This window comes from Aethalodelphis obliquidens, unplaced genomic scaffold (assembly GCF_003676395.1).
Source record: "Aethalodelphis obliquidens isolate GAN/ISIS:26980383/991018 unplaced genomic scaffold, ASM367639v1 scaffold3, whole genome shotgun sequence".
NCBI classification, from domain to species: domain Eukaryota; kingdom Metazoa; phylum Chordata; class Mammalia; order Artiodactyla; family Delphinidae; genus Aethalodelphis; species Aethalodelphis obliquidens.
Window position 1 is genome coordinate 12,395,101 of NW_020837947.1, and position 13,433 is coordinate 12,408,533.

Below are 13,433 nucleotides of genomic sequence, written 5' to 3' on the forward strand. Positions count from 1 at the left end.
TTTTTTTTTTTTGAAGAAAACTACCTGGGCCTCACTCCAGAAGCACTAACTTAGAATCTCCAGAAACAACGAGGTCCGAGAACCTGTTTTTTTAAAGTTTTTATTTATTTATTTATTTATTTATTTTTGGCTGTGTTGAGTCTTCGTTGCCGCACGCAGGCTTTTCTCTAGTTGCGGCGAGCGGGGGCTGCTCTTCGTTGCGTTGCACGGGCTTCTCATTGCGGTGGCTTCTCTTGTTGCGGAGCACGGGCTCTAGGCGTGCGGGCTTCAGTAGTTGTGGCTCACGGGCTCTAGAGCACAGGCTCAGTAGTTGTAGCGCACGGGCTTAGTTGTTCCGCAGCATGTGGGATCTTCCTGGGCCAGGGCTCGAACCCGCATCCCTTGCACTGGCAGGTGGATTCTCAACCACTGTGCCACCAGGGAAGTCCTCTTCATTCTTTTTTTCATTTGTTCAATGTTTGCTAATGTCCTAGGTGATGGGCTAAGACTTGGGAAGGAAAAGATAAATGAGATGCCAACCTTCCCCTCAAGAGACACTTGGGTAAGGGCTGACAGACGTGAACATGGACTTGTATATGCTCCTAAGACAATGTGACAGTGCTGTCACACAGCTTCATTCAAAACCTGATGGGAACTTATTAAGAATGACTACAGTTGTTAGCTTGCTGATCAACACTGACTGCAGATGATAACTACGTGTTTTGAAGGTGATCTATATAATTGGGTGTTTGAGAGTTAAACAGGAGAATAAAGGAACATGGGGAAAGAGAGGAAACGATTATTAGGCATCTAAGTGAGTAAATTCATGAGAATTATGCCACTTCATCCTCACAAACACCCTGAGTCCTAACTTGTAATCACTAAACAGATGGAGGAATTGAGAGTTGTTATGAACAGTAGTTTCCCCAAAGTCCCACACAGCTAGCTGGAGGCAGAAGCAGGATTTCAATACGTGTTCAGAGTCCTTCCACCATGTGGTGTGGTTACAACTAAATGAGACAAATAAAGCACGGGTGAAAGAGGAAGTGGGAAAACTGGGCTTTGCTGCCTCTGTGAAAATGGGTGAGTGACTCAGAGATTTCTGACAGCAGGACCCACGGTTTGTGTAGTCAAGGTCTGTAAATATTTCAGTTACTAGATTAAGGAGATTTTAACTCCACAGCAGAAGCTTGCTGTCAGCCAAAAACTGCAATGAGCGTTTCTTTGAGCTGGTATATAGACATACCTATGAGAGCAAGGTGGCCTCTCAGATGATTTACACAGAAAACCAAATGTAGCTGAACCTCATTTATTTGGAAATTATCTATACCATAAACTCACACATCCAACACACAGCAAAGAATCAGCAAATAAGTAAAACTCTGTGAATACTCAAGTAGATATCGTAAACAACAAATAGTAAATCTCATGCACTGTAGTTTTATAACATTCAAAATGCCCTCAAGCCCTCAATCTCTTTATTACTGCATATCTGGCTTCCAAATCTATTGGGGCATACAAGAATTTCTTCATTAGGATTACTGAAAACAGGAAGAAATAATGTCTGACAAGAAAGGATTAGACCAAAAATAGAAGAAGCAGCTGTAAGAACTCAAACATCTCGGCATCAATTCAAATTATGGTCAGAGACCCTCAGTGGGTCCTGGGGATTACCCTTTGTCACCTGAAAAATAATGCACGATTTAAAAGTTGAGAGTTATGTTTTATTCAGCAGACATTCTGAGGACTTCAAGCTCAGGAGACAGGACTCTCAGATCACTCTGAGGGATTGCTCCAAAGAGGCAAGGTGGGGAACCAGGATATATAGGAGTTTTTGCAACAAAGACCAGGTAGTCGGAACATTGAAAGTTTACTGTTAACTAAAGAAAACCAGGTCTCTCAAATTAAGGAATTTAGCGCTTTTATATTTATGGGAAGATGCGAGAGTCTGGGCTCACTGAAATCATTCCTTTGATGAGCACCTCAGCTCTCTGGGGCCGGTATCCTGTTCTTTCTTATCCTGAGTCTCCTCAGCATTCAGCAGACTGTTAGATGGCGGGCATCCTGTCTCCATCCTGAGTTCCCTCAGGGCGCACCGTAGGGGAGGCTGTAATGTGATGGCTCGATGGCTGCAACATCCTTTGTTTACTGATACGGCAGGCGGCATTCTTAGTTCACACCTGTAATACGCTCATGCGAGAAAGTGGATGTTTTCAGTGTTGACCCAGAGTCACCAATATAAGGTTAAATTAATTTGGGGCTACTTTTCTAAGTACATAGGAGGTATATAGTATAATACATTCAGTTGTGTAAAATAACTAACATGAAAAAAGTATCATGGCTTAAAAGGTAAGAAATCAGACATCTGGGAAACTTACTAGTTATGCAAAGTGAGGCATGCTCAGAGGAGCTTATCATTTAACTATGAACTTCAATTTCCAGATACAACTTTCACTGGAATAGGGGCAGGTGGCCCAGGTATAATACCCTCCTGTTGGCCTGAAAGAGAGAGAAAGGATAAACTCCACCATTGCAGGGACCCACCATGCTGCCTCACTCCCCACTTCCGGTGGTAGTTGCAGCACAGAGTACTGGGGGTGAGAGCAAATCTGCCCAGTCGGTCCTGACTCCCTCTCCTGATAAATGAATTTGGGAAGCAGGAACAAAGGCCCGTGCCCATGGCCTTTGTGGCGTGGTGTCACCACATGTATACTCTTCCCCCCAACACACCCACACAATCACATGCACTCCATTGTATCAGGTCCTAGTTGTGAATGTCACAACAGTAACTAAAGATAATTTTCAAGTGTGTGTTGAGTGATCAAATGGACAGCCTTTTGTTTTAGTTCCTTATTCTTGCCCTACTCCAGTTGTGCTAAAAGTGCCAAAGGGTCTGATAAAAATTCAAAAGAAGGCTGACTCACAAGGGGAAAAAAAAAAAAAAAAGGGAAGGGGCTTGGATAATGTCTTAACGGGACTGAGTCAAATGTACTGCTTCTTAAGAGATGTTCAAAATGTTAAGTCAGCTGTCTGTCTCTCTCAGTCATAGAAATGCTGACCCAAAGGTTCACAAATGTGAAATGTCTTTTCAGAAGTTATAAATGCAGACTTAAGGAATGGATTTATTGCATGGGGGCTGATTGTGACCTTTATTGTCAAAGGGACTACGAGACTGTGCAGCTTCTAATATTCCCTCTTATTTAAAAGAGAATGCCACTGTTCTTTAATTAAGAGAAACCACCATTCTCTAGTCATAGTATAGCTCTCACTAAGATATTTGCAAACACTCTGTAAAATGCTGCCTAAACACTTCGTGTTTTTCAGAGTTTTGACTTCTTTAATGGCTGGCACACCCTTGGCAGTCTGAAGAAGCCCTATGGACTCCTTTTCAGAATAATGTTTTTAAATGTATAAAACAAAACACAAAGGATTACAAAGAAACCAAATATATAAAAATATAATAATCAAAAAATGTATGATATAGTAATATATGTGCTTCTTTATTAATGCATTAAATAACAATCTAGCAGCAAGTCTGGTGACGTTTGAATACTGATAAGGAGCATAAATTATATTTGCAGATACCTTCAACAATGATACAGGAGATGAGAATACCTCATTTTGTTTCTATGGGAAACAAAATCACAGACGCCGATAAAACTTTGGTGGTTTATTGCCAGTATTTATATTAGAAGGAAATGTTAAGTTTCAGTTAGAGATCAGTGAAAATGAAGATATATTTTCCCCATTTAAGTGTACAGACTCCCTGAATTCTGTTCACAGGACCCTTGGACCCCCAAGTGAAGGACGCCTGGAATAGGAAAATCATTTTCATAGGGTTATGAGCATTGTTGAGATAAAATTTCTTCAAATAAATATTTGTATACAATTCCTGATACAGTTATGAACATTTATTTTTTATTTTTATTTTTTTTATTGTTTTCTTTTGCGGTACGCGGGCCTCTCACTGTTGTGGCTTCTCCCGTTGCGGAGCACAGGCTCTGGACGCGCAGGCTCAGCGGCCATGGCTCATGGGCCCAGCCGCTCTGCGTCATGTGGGATCTTCCCGGACAGGGGCACGAACCCATGTCCCTCGCATTGACAGGTGGACTCTCAACCACTGCGCCACCAGGGAAGCCCTGAACATTTATATTTTTAATTCTCAAATGGAAATGTCATTCATTCATTCATTTATATTCTTCCTTATAAACTGCCTTATTTTTGAAAGGATTTGAGGCAAATTGCATATATACATACAGCAAAATGTAATAAAATTACAAGATTGTGGATGAGAAAAAAGAAAAGAAAAGGTTGGTATGAAATGTAAAAGGTGTTTTGGAGTAAAGTTAATATACAAAGTGTATGTGGGAAAGTTCTAGACCTTTACTAGAGTACAATGGCGAATTTGATTCTAAGTTTAACATTCAATGCGAAGAGTAAAAAACAATTAGTTATAGATTCATGATCACACCTCCTGAGATGCCAAACTCTTTCTCTACTAAAACTAGAGAAAAAATTCTTCTATAGGCTTTGCCTCATAATGACTGCCTTAGCTTGAGCTGTTATGGCAAAATACCATAGACAGGGTGGCTTAAACAACAGACAAGTATTTGTCACAGTTCTGGTGGCTGGGAATTCCCAAATCAAGGTGCCAGCATGACTGGGTTCTGGTGTGGGCTCTCTTCCTGGTTTGCAGACGGCCACCTTCTTGCTGTGTCTTCACAGGGTGGAAAGAGAGTGATCTCTCTCTTTTCTTTTCTTCTCTAAGGACACTAAACCCATCATGAGGTTTCTACCTTCATGACCTTTGAAAGGCCCATCTCCAAATACTTTTACATTGGAGTTTAGGGTCTCAACATCTGGATTTTGGGGGCAACACCATTCAGTCCATAGCAATGATACACTGAGGAATGAAATTAACAGTACTTTTGAAAACTTCCCTTGTTTTATTGGGCTATTTCTTATAATTTCTCAGTGTAAATTACCAACATATGTTTCTACTGGCCCAACTACATGTAGAAATGGATTTTAAACTATCTAGTGTAAATTTTTTTAACCTTTTGGAGGTATAAAGTATTATTTATTTACTTTTAGTACCACCTCCTTGGAGGTACTTATTCTTGAAATGTAGATTAGTCATTATTAATTTTTACATGTCATGGACCACTTTGAGACGCTGATGAAAGCTATAAATGCAGACACACATTAAATTCTGCATTCAATTTCGGGGAATCACAGACCTCCTGAGTTCTCAGTACTCGGAGAAAAAATATCTCTGCAATATAGAGTAATAGATATGCCTTTAATCATATTATATAAATATTGTTTACTGTAACTGAGCATTTGACATGGATTGAGAACCAGCCAGTTGGATTTAACGCTCTTGGCAAGCATGGGAGTGCAGCTATTATGATGCAGATTAAACAAATGCTTTAATAACTTGGAGAATAGGAAAGCTGCAAGCACATTTAGCTAGATACAATGCTAATATTTCAAGGTTGGAGGGACGCCTGGATCACATAGCCTGAACTCTTATACCCAAGATTCTCATGCCCTGTGGAAACATCACAAATCTCTAGCTACCACCATTTCATGGCCCCAGGATGACGACCCAAATATGGTCACAGTCCCCAGTTCCTCCCCTCAACCCCTCCTCCCATCATGTATGAGTTGAGACCAAGCTGTAACGTATCAGTTGAGACCAAGCTGTAATGTGAGAAATCAGAGATAAACAGGGTGGAGCCAGATTTTGTAAGACCCAAAGCTTATACAATTTCGAGGGTCCTTTTTAGGAAATATGATACAAACTTACAAAGACAAAGTTGTAAAGAAACTCAGTATTTAAAAGACATGACAGAAATGACAATAAATTTCAAAATTTAAAAAGCTCACAAAATACCAGAAATAGCACATTAGTCAGAAAAATAGGATCGTTTAAAAATTAACTGCTTGACATATCTCTAAAATCCTTTCCCCCTACATTTTTAGCTGCATGTTTTTTGTTGCCTCTTCACATGATAATGATTTTATAGTCATTTTTCTTGAGAGAACATAGAAAGGTAATCCAGTCTGTCTAGCATAAGTTGATCAGAATTGTTTTTTATTGATTGTTCAGAAAAACCTCTTTTGCCTTCACAGTTTATTGCTGGTAATGTAAAATTTTAGGATTTCTCTTTCAAGTTTCTTTCACCTGTGACCTATAAAATTAGGAAGAATTCCCCCCAAACTTACTTCTGGTTCTGTTCATTAGAAACCCTGTCTCCCTCCACTACCCATAGGCACAGGGAGACACATGACCTGTTTACATTGTAATATGATCTCTGGTCCTGAGCCATCATATCACTGTGCCAGGTGAATTGGCCAATGGAAAGTAGAGTGTCACTGGAAGTTATTACCACACTTGACAGCTGGCTATAACCTAACTGTACAAAGAAGAGATTGTAAGAAACATAAATATATCCTGGTAACTACAAAGCAGGTATATCCCTCCTTATATGCCTGCTGTTTGAAATCATAGGCCACAGCTCACCCTCGTGAGAGCTTTTTTGTTCTCCTCTCTCACAGTCTACTCCAAGGGCTGTCTACATATGGCTGTGGCTGTCTTTGCAGCACCTCCATAGAGCCTTCTAGTAAGATTCCTTAGAGTTCAGGCTCAAGAGAGCAAGGCCAAGAAAAGAAGGAGCAGGACAATTTTTCTTACCATATCTCAGAATCTCAGTTTTTCCAAGTTTGTAGACATGGGAAGTATATGCCCTCTTCCGGGAAGATCTCATTCCCAGTTGCAGGGGTATGATCTTACCATAGGTCCCAATAAGACAAATATCTCAGAACACACCAGCCTAAGATCAGAATGGGAAAAAGCCACTTGGAACAGTATGGGATTTATTTCAATTCACAGATGAAAGGGTGTTTAAGGCCATAGACACACAGACCATAGCATATGGCTTCAGTGATTTTAACCTGGAAGATCTAGAACCATATGATCATTTCAACGCTAAAACTCTTAGTTCAGCACACATGGACTATTTTAATTCATTGATGTAATTTTCTGGTGACTGCCCCAAGATAATTAGCTACAAAATATAGGCTTTGGTAACTTGTTTTATAGATATATTGACTATAAGCAGATTACATGAGAAGCTACGTCTAACAGTTGCTCACTTTGGGTTTAGAATTGTTGATCTGTAGTCTTCTTTTCAGGGGTCGGGTATCAAGGCAACTTCTCCATTAAAGCCACTCCTAGCTTGCAACAATAAAAGCTATTGTTTCGAATACAAGAATTCTTATTTTATTACGAAGGAAAGTGTCTATTTCATCCAAGAGAAGAGTGAGTTGTAAAGGCATGAAACGTCTGCTTCTTCAAAGCCTATGGGAAGCAGCATGTTTATGTTTTTGACTTTGTATTTTTGGGGGAGTATCTACTTTGCTTGTTTAAGAGAAAAAGCCACTTCTCTCAATACCTATGTTCAAATAAGTTGGAAATAAATATTTTCAGAGACTCAGTTGAAGAATCAGAATAAATAAGAACACTCTGCTTATGTTTAACCTAAAATATCCTCTGCTTTGGACTTTACCCACAAAGAGGCCAAACCTGCATTTTATTTTATTTTTTAATTTTTTTTTACTTTTTGACCACACCACGTGGCACGTGGGAACTTAGTTCCCCGACCAGGGGTCGAACCCGTGTGCCGTGTTGTGGAAGCTCGGAGTCTTAACTGCTGGACCACCAGGGAAGTCCCAGCTGCATTTTATTTTTAATGGAGATGCAGAGGAGCTGTTTTTTCTTTCTGGGAAGGAATACATAACACTAGAAATCATAGTGGGAGGAACGCCCTCCTCCAGGCATGGAGGCTTAGAAAATGAGCAGTGAGGTTGTAGACCAGAAGCATCATACATCTGCATTAGCTTCAACTGATTTATAACAATTCTAGAAATGGGTTTTCATTTTTTATGTAGTAATCCAACTATGAATTTTATAAATTATTCAGACATAGAATAATGAGAATAGTATAGATTCACAATTTTCAAAAGAATTAAAAAACATTTTTTTCAAAGTCATGGAACCTTTTCTTTGAATGAAAGTATGGCCTGCAGTTCAAGGTGAAACCAGTAAGTGTGGACTTGCTAAGCTCACCCAGGCTCTCTGAATCCTCCTTGGTCTCTTCTCCCTGCCTAGAGCTCTGCCTGCTCTTTGGGCATAGAGCAGGTACCCAAGTTCATGAAGCTCTCATGGGAGGATTGCTTGTTCAAGGTTTCAGAAGGAGAACCACTGACAATAGCATTTTAAGGCAGGGATGATTCACAACCTTACTGTGAAAGAAATAGTATTTCCTGAGAACTTTTGGGGGTGAATACTGCAATAGATAGAAACACTGGCAATCTTTCTTCCTTAGATTACACATGTGTGTGTTTGTGAGAGGCTGACCCTGGTAACCTGAGTAAGAATTACTCATTTTCTATCGAAAGGAGAAGAGACCCTTCATGGTTCTTCTCCTTTCTTCATTGGTTCTTCATTCTTTAAAGGAAGGCCGCCCTGTATTTCCTTTGCTCTCTTTGGGTTTGTGTCATTTTTTCAGTTGAATTAACTGGGCACAGTCTGTTTCTTGAATGCACAAATAAAAATATCTTCTTGATTGGAGATGATATAATTGACTATAATAACTCATGAAATGTTCGAGAAGTTAAAGTTAAGCCGTCGGCTTAAATTTGCTTTGTTAGTAATAAGACGTTCTCTGCAAACCAAATTTAAAAAGATATTTTGGGGACAATTTGAGAAATTGTTAAATCAAAGTGGTGTGTATATGAAATATCATCGTAATGTGTTTTCTACTATGACCTCAAAGTTTTTTCTAAGAAGAATGTTCTATAGTTCTCTAACATAGAGCCAGATGATCCTGAATCCCACGTTTTTCAGTGAATTTTGAGTGAAACAATCTTTGCTGTCTGTCATGATGCAGCTTTTTTCCCCAAAGAACACAGAAATGTTAAACAATGCATATTTGAGACGGCGCCAGTCCTTGAGCCTTATAAGTTACTGGTCTTGTTCTCGAAAGCACTTCTGTGTTTACGTGCTGGTTTCAAATGCTGAAAATGTCCATGTGGACTTTTATATTATTCTGTACCCTAGGACCTCCTGCTCAACAGCTGAGATAAGAAAAGAATGCTCTTGAGAGCATTAGGGTGCTGTCCAAAATCTCATATATGCCTGATAAAGTTAGTGGAATGTCAGGGTCTCTGCTGTGATTAAAAGATCTAAATGTGACTTGCCAAGTAGCTCAAATATTAGCTCTAATCCCCATTTGCGCAGAGCTCTAATTTTAGGCTCTGTAGACCCAAAGCTGTATACGTAGAATATCCCTTGTTACGTTACAAATTTTCCAAATGGATACAGGAAAACGGAGCAGGAATACACAAGTTAAGAGCGGGTATCTCTGGAGTTTGGGCTTATGGGTGACTTTTGTTTTCTTTTTTCAACTTTTTTTCTTTTGCATTTTAAAGTCTAAAACAATGCAAATATGTATTGTTTTAAGATCAAAAACTTCATTTTCTGAAAAGTAGAATAGATGCTGTAGTTACTGGCAGAGCCAACCCTGGAGTAAGGACATGGTGAACAAGGGTCCCGAAGACACCTTGTTCCTTCCAACACTCAATGATAGGCACCATGTCAGACGTGCCTGTCAACTTTGGGTTTAAAAATATGCTTATGGTAGAGGTGGTGAATCAGGAGTCTGCTCTTGCAAGAAGTACCAAACAACTAGAAATGTAGTGACTCTAGACCAATAGGGAAGAGAAGGGGAAAGCTTCTTGTATAACCTGCGTTTAGCATGTGCATCCCATCCTTCCACCCCTCCCTCCCAGCATCGGGAGGTGGGTGGGAGGTCCCTGGCAGCCTCTTCTCCTTTAATGTTCCTTTGTCTTTAAACCACTGATGCGGATATTTACGAATTAGCATTGTAGGTGGAATACACATTTTTGTCAGTGAGAGGTACAGAAGGGGAGTCTTTCTAGGTGCAGGAGGTGACACAAATGAACCTGCAGTCATGGGAGTTTCTGGGGAGCGTGATGGTGCTTTAGGGAGGGCAGACATAGGTAAAATATGTGTTTTTGGTTTCTGGGAGAAGCAGAATAAGGAATGATAAAGCTGAGAAGGGACTTTTGTGTTTCGTGTTTGCCTGTCTTCTTTATATCCGCTTCTGTGGCAGCTTCTTTCCCTCGCCTCCCATGCCTGGCCTCCTGCCACCCTCTGGCTGGTCAGAGACCTAAAATAACACACCATTAAATTGCTGTCTTCCCCTTTCTTTTCTTTCTCCCCGTGCTTCCCTTCATTCTCATCAAATGTACATAGAGTTGACAGCACATCAATAATCAAAGCACAGGAAAGTTTGAGAGTCATGAACTTTACCTCCTTCATGTAGCTAATCATTTGGAATGTAGTCTCTCGAACCATGTCAGGATGAGAGTTGGCCAACACAACTGGCAAAGTTAGGCTGCAGCCAACCAACCGCTCATACACGTGTGCATGTCACAGCAGGGTCACTCCTGGCTGGCTGAGAGCATTTGGTGAACAGCCAAGTAGCTTCAGAAAGGACTCAGAGGCATGACCAGGTGCACTGCATGGGGTCCAAGAACCCTGGGAAAGAGGGGCTAAACTTATCTGCAGTTTTGGTTTAGACATGGCAGACTTGACTGATGGACAGAAGGCTTCCAAAAGGACCTGGACTAGAGGGAGAGCCCTGGGTGCCTGGCAAAAGCTAAGATGAGGGAAGTCTGGCAGCATGGGAGGAAGCTGGGCTGTGGGTACAGAGTTTCCTAACCCAGATCCTTCCTGTTCTCTATCCCTCCCTGCACAATCACTCTTCTAGGGTGTCTGTGGGTTCTGGAGGGAGAGAGATACGGTCAAAGGAAAGCATATGTCACTGTGGAGAGTGCTCATCAAAGTACTGATCAGAAACAGGTGTGTGTGTGTGAACGTGTGTGTGCGTGTGTGTGTGTGTGTGTGTGTGTGTGTGTGTTGGTGGGCGTGTCTAGAGGAGGTTGGGGTAGTGCAGGCAGCCTCCGATGAGCATTGGGGTGGTAGCTGTTCACAGAGCAGAGGATGCCAGCCAGAGCTGCATCTTTCAGGGCAGTCGTCTTCATCTGTAAAATGGGAATAAAGACAGCACCAACTTCACAGAGTTGTGAAAACTAAATGATTAATGCGTGTACAGCATTTGACATACGCCAGCACAAACAAAGTGATAAACAGCGTTTAATAAACGTTGGCTATTGTTATTTTCATCATCGTTGCTTTTGTGAGATCCCTTCTCTCTGCTTATCTTCTGCTTATTTTCAAGTGGTTGCATAGTTTGATTTTATGTGATGCAATAAAACGGATTTTGCCAGTGTTTTTGTTTTTAATCAGAGAAATTACTTCTCGGGATGTAATAGAAAAGGGTTAGATTACACCTTAAGTACATTGAACTTGAGCAAAGTTTTAAAAATGATTGTGGCATCTCCAAGTTGCATTTTTACTGAATAAAAAAATTAGGCACGAATGCCATTTTTTTTGCTCTAAGAAGATCGTGGGAATAACTAATAACACTTGGTAGAGGTTAATATAGTATTTAAGGTAGTAATTTTAACAGTTTTGAACTCATTTTTAAAGACATAATTGGAATACTTTTCAATAGACATCAGTCTTTATTTCTTAGGAAATTACAATGATTAACTGCAGGTAGCTTCTCTTATTGTTATTTGAAGACAATAGGAGTCTGTTGAGGATTGGTGGGGCACAAAATGAATGATACATGTTTTAGTAAAGACTTCACTGCTGAAACATTTTTCATCACTCTTTTTGTCTGCCTACAATTTATGTATTCAAGGCATAGTCTTCAAATGCAGCTTTCTTTACTGTATTTGGCCTAGAAAATGAATTCAAGTGAAGGAGAAGAATAATGCTTTTCCTAGGGCTAAGATATAGATTTTTCTTTTGAGGGGCTATAGATTTTTTTTTCCTCAAAAGAAAATGATGTTACACTTGCAGAACTCTGTGAAAGTTGAAAAGAGAATTTTGTTCCTTTTGTTCCTGCTTTGGGTGTTTTCAGGATTCTGCTTCTGCTTCCTTATGAAACTGTGCACTAGACAAGGACAAGAATATCACTCTCATTATTCAGGCATTTGAAATTACTCTTTTCCTTTGAAATGAGATATTCAAATCATTGAGTGTTAGAGAAATTGTGCATGGGTGTTAGAGTAAACGGATCTTGATCTGTCCTCTCAGCATGAGGCTTTCTGGAGGTGGTAAAGTGGTTTTAATCAGTGGAAAATAGCACCCGATTTCTACAAGATCTTCCCAAGCTCAAAATGATTTAGATAGTAATCTGAGTCTGAATACCACCCAGATAAGCATCTGCAGTCACATTTACCTGGACGTGGGTGGCATTGCTTTTTAAATTTCAGTATTACTGTAAAAGTTGTCTGGCTTTTACCCCTATCAGTTCTCTTGATTTAGAGGTTGGGAAAACTTCTTTGTGCTCTTTCTGGCTGGAATGTCTAGTTAGAGATTCATTCTGCTGGCTGTGATCAAGTTACATACACTGATACCCCAAATTTTCTTGATTTGGCCCTCAACTAAACAATACCAGGACTGTGAGGTCCAACAGTAAAAAGAAAAATTTTAAAACGAATTTAATATACTATGGAGTTCTTGTACAAATGCTAATTACTACAATGTGAAACAATGCTGTTTTCACTGTTTTGGGAAGTAGAAATCTTGTTCCGGGGAGAAAGAAAGAGCTGGTTTATTACTAGGTACGCTAAGTGCAAAGACAAACTTGAACAGAAGTCAATGACTTGGCGTCCAGTACAGCTAACATTCATCTACTTTTACATTGTTTCTGGTGAACTATTATAATTTCAAATCATTATAGTTGGAAAATATTTAGATAAAACATAATGTCACATTACTTTTCAATTTAAAATAACAAAACTGGAACTTTAAGCCACACAGTGTGAACAATGTGGAGTGCAGGTTGTAGGAGAGAAAAAAAGATGTCTAGATGTATTTGACATGAAAATAGAGGGTTTTTTACTGCAGTATGATATTTACAGTATCTTTATACTTAAATTTTGGCCACAGAAGTAGTCTTACTGGTTATATACACTTGGATAGATTTCCATCCAAAAAGAAAAGATGATTAAAACCACCTACCTTGGGACTTCCCTGGTGGTCCAGTGGTTAAGACTTCACCTTCCAATGCAGAGGTTGCGGGTTCGATCCCTGGTCAGGGAGATAAGATCTCACATGCCTTGTGGCCAAAAAACCAAAACATAAAACAGAAGCAATATTGTAACAAATTCAATAAAGACTTTAAAAGTGGTCCACATCAAAAACTCTTAAAAAAAAAATACCTACCTCACTCAGCCATAAAAACGAATGAAATAATGCCATTTGCAGCAATGTGGATGGACCTAGA

At 39.8% G+C, this 13,433-nt stretch overlaps 1 protein-coding gene across 7 annotated transcripts in view; it reads left to right on the top strand.

Moving 5' to 3' along the window:
• The window catches only part of IPCEF1 (interaction protein for cytohesin exchange factors 1), a 183,006-nt gene that overhangs the window by 41,157 nt on the left and 128,416 nt on the right, over window positions 1-13,433 (top strand). Inside the window, exon 1 of one of the 7 annotated variants that reach the window (XM_027082970.1) lies at window positions 36-73. The exons of the other annotated variants lie outside the window; for them this stretch is intronic. The gene's annotated coding sequence lies outside the window, so the exon portion shown is untranslated. Of the gene's footprint in view, window positions 1-35; window positions 74-13,433 lie in introns of those variants that run through there. 7 annotated transcript variants of the gene reach the window in all.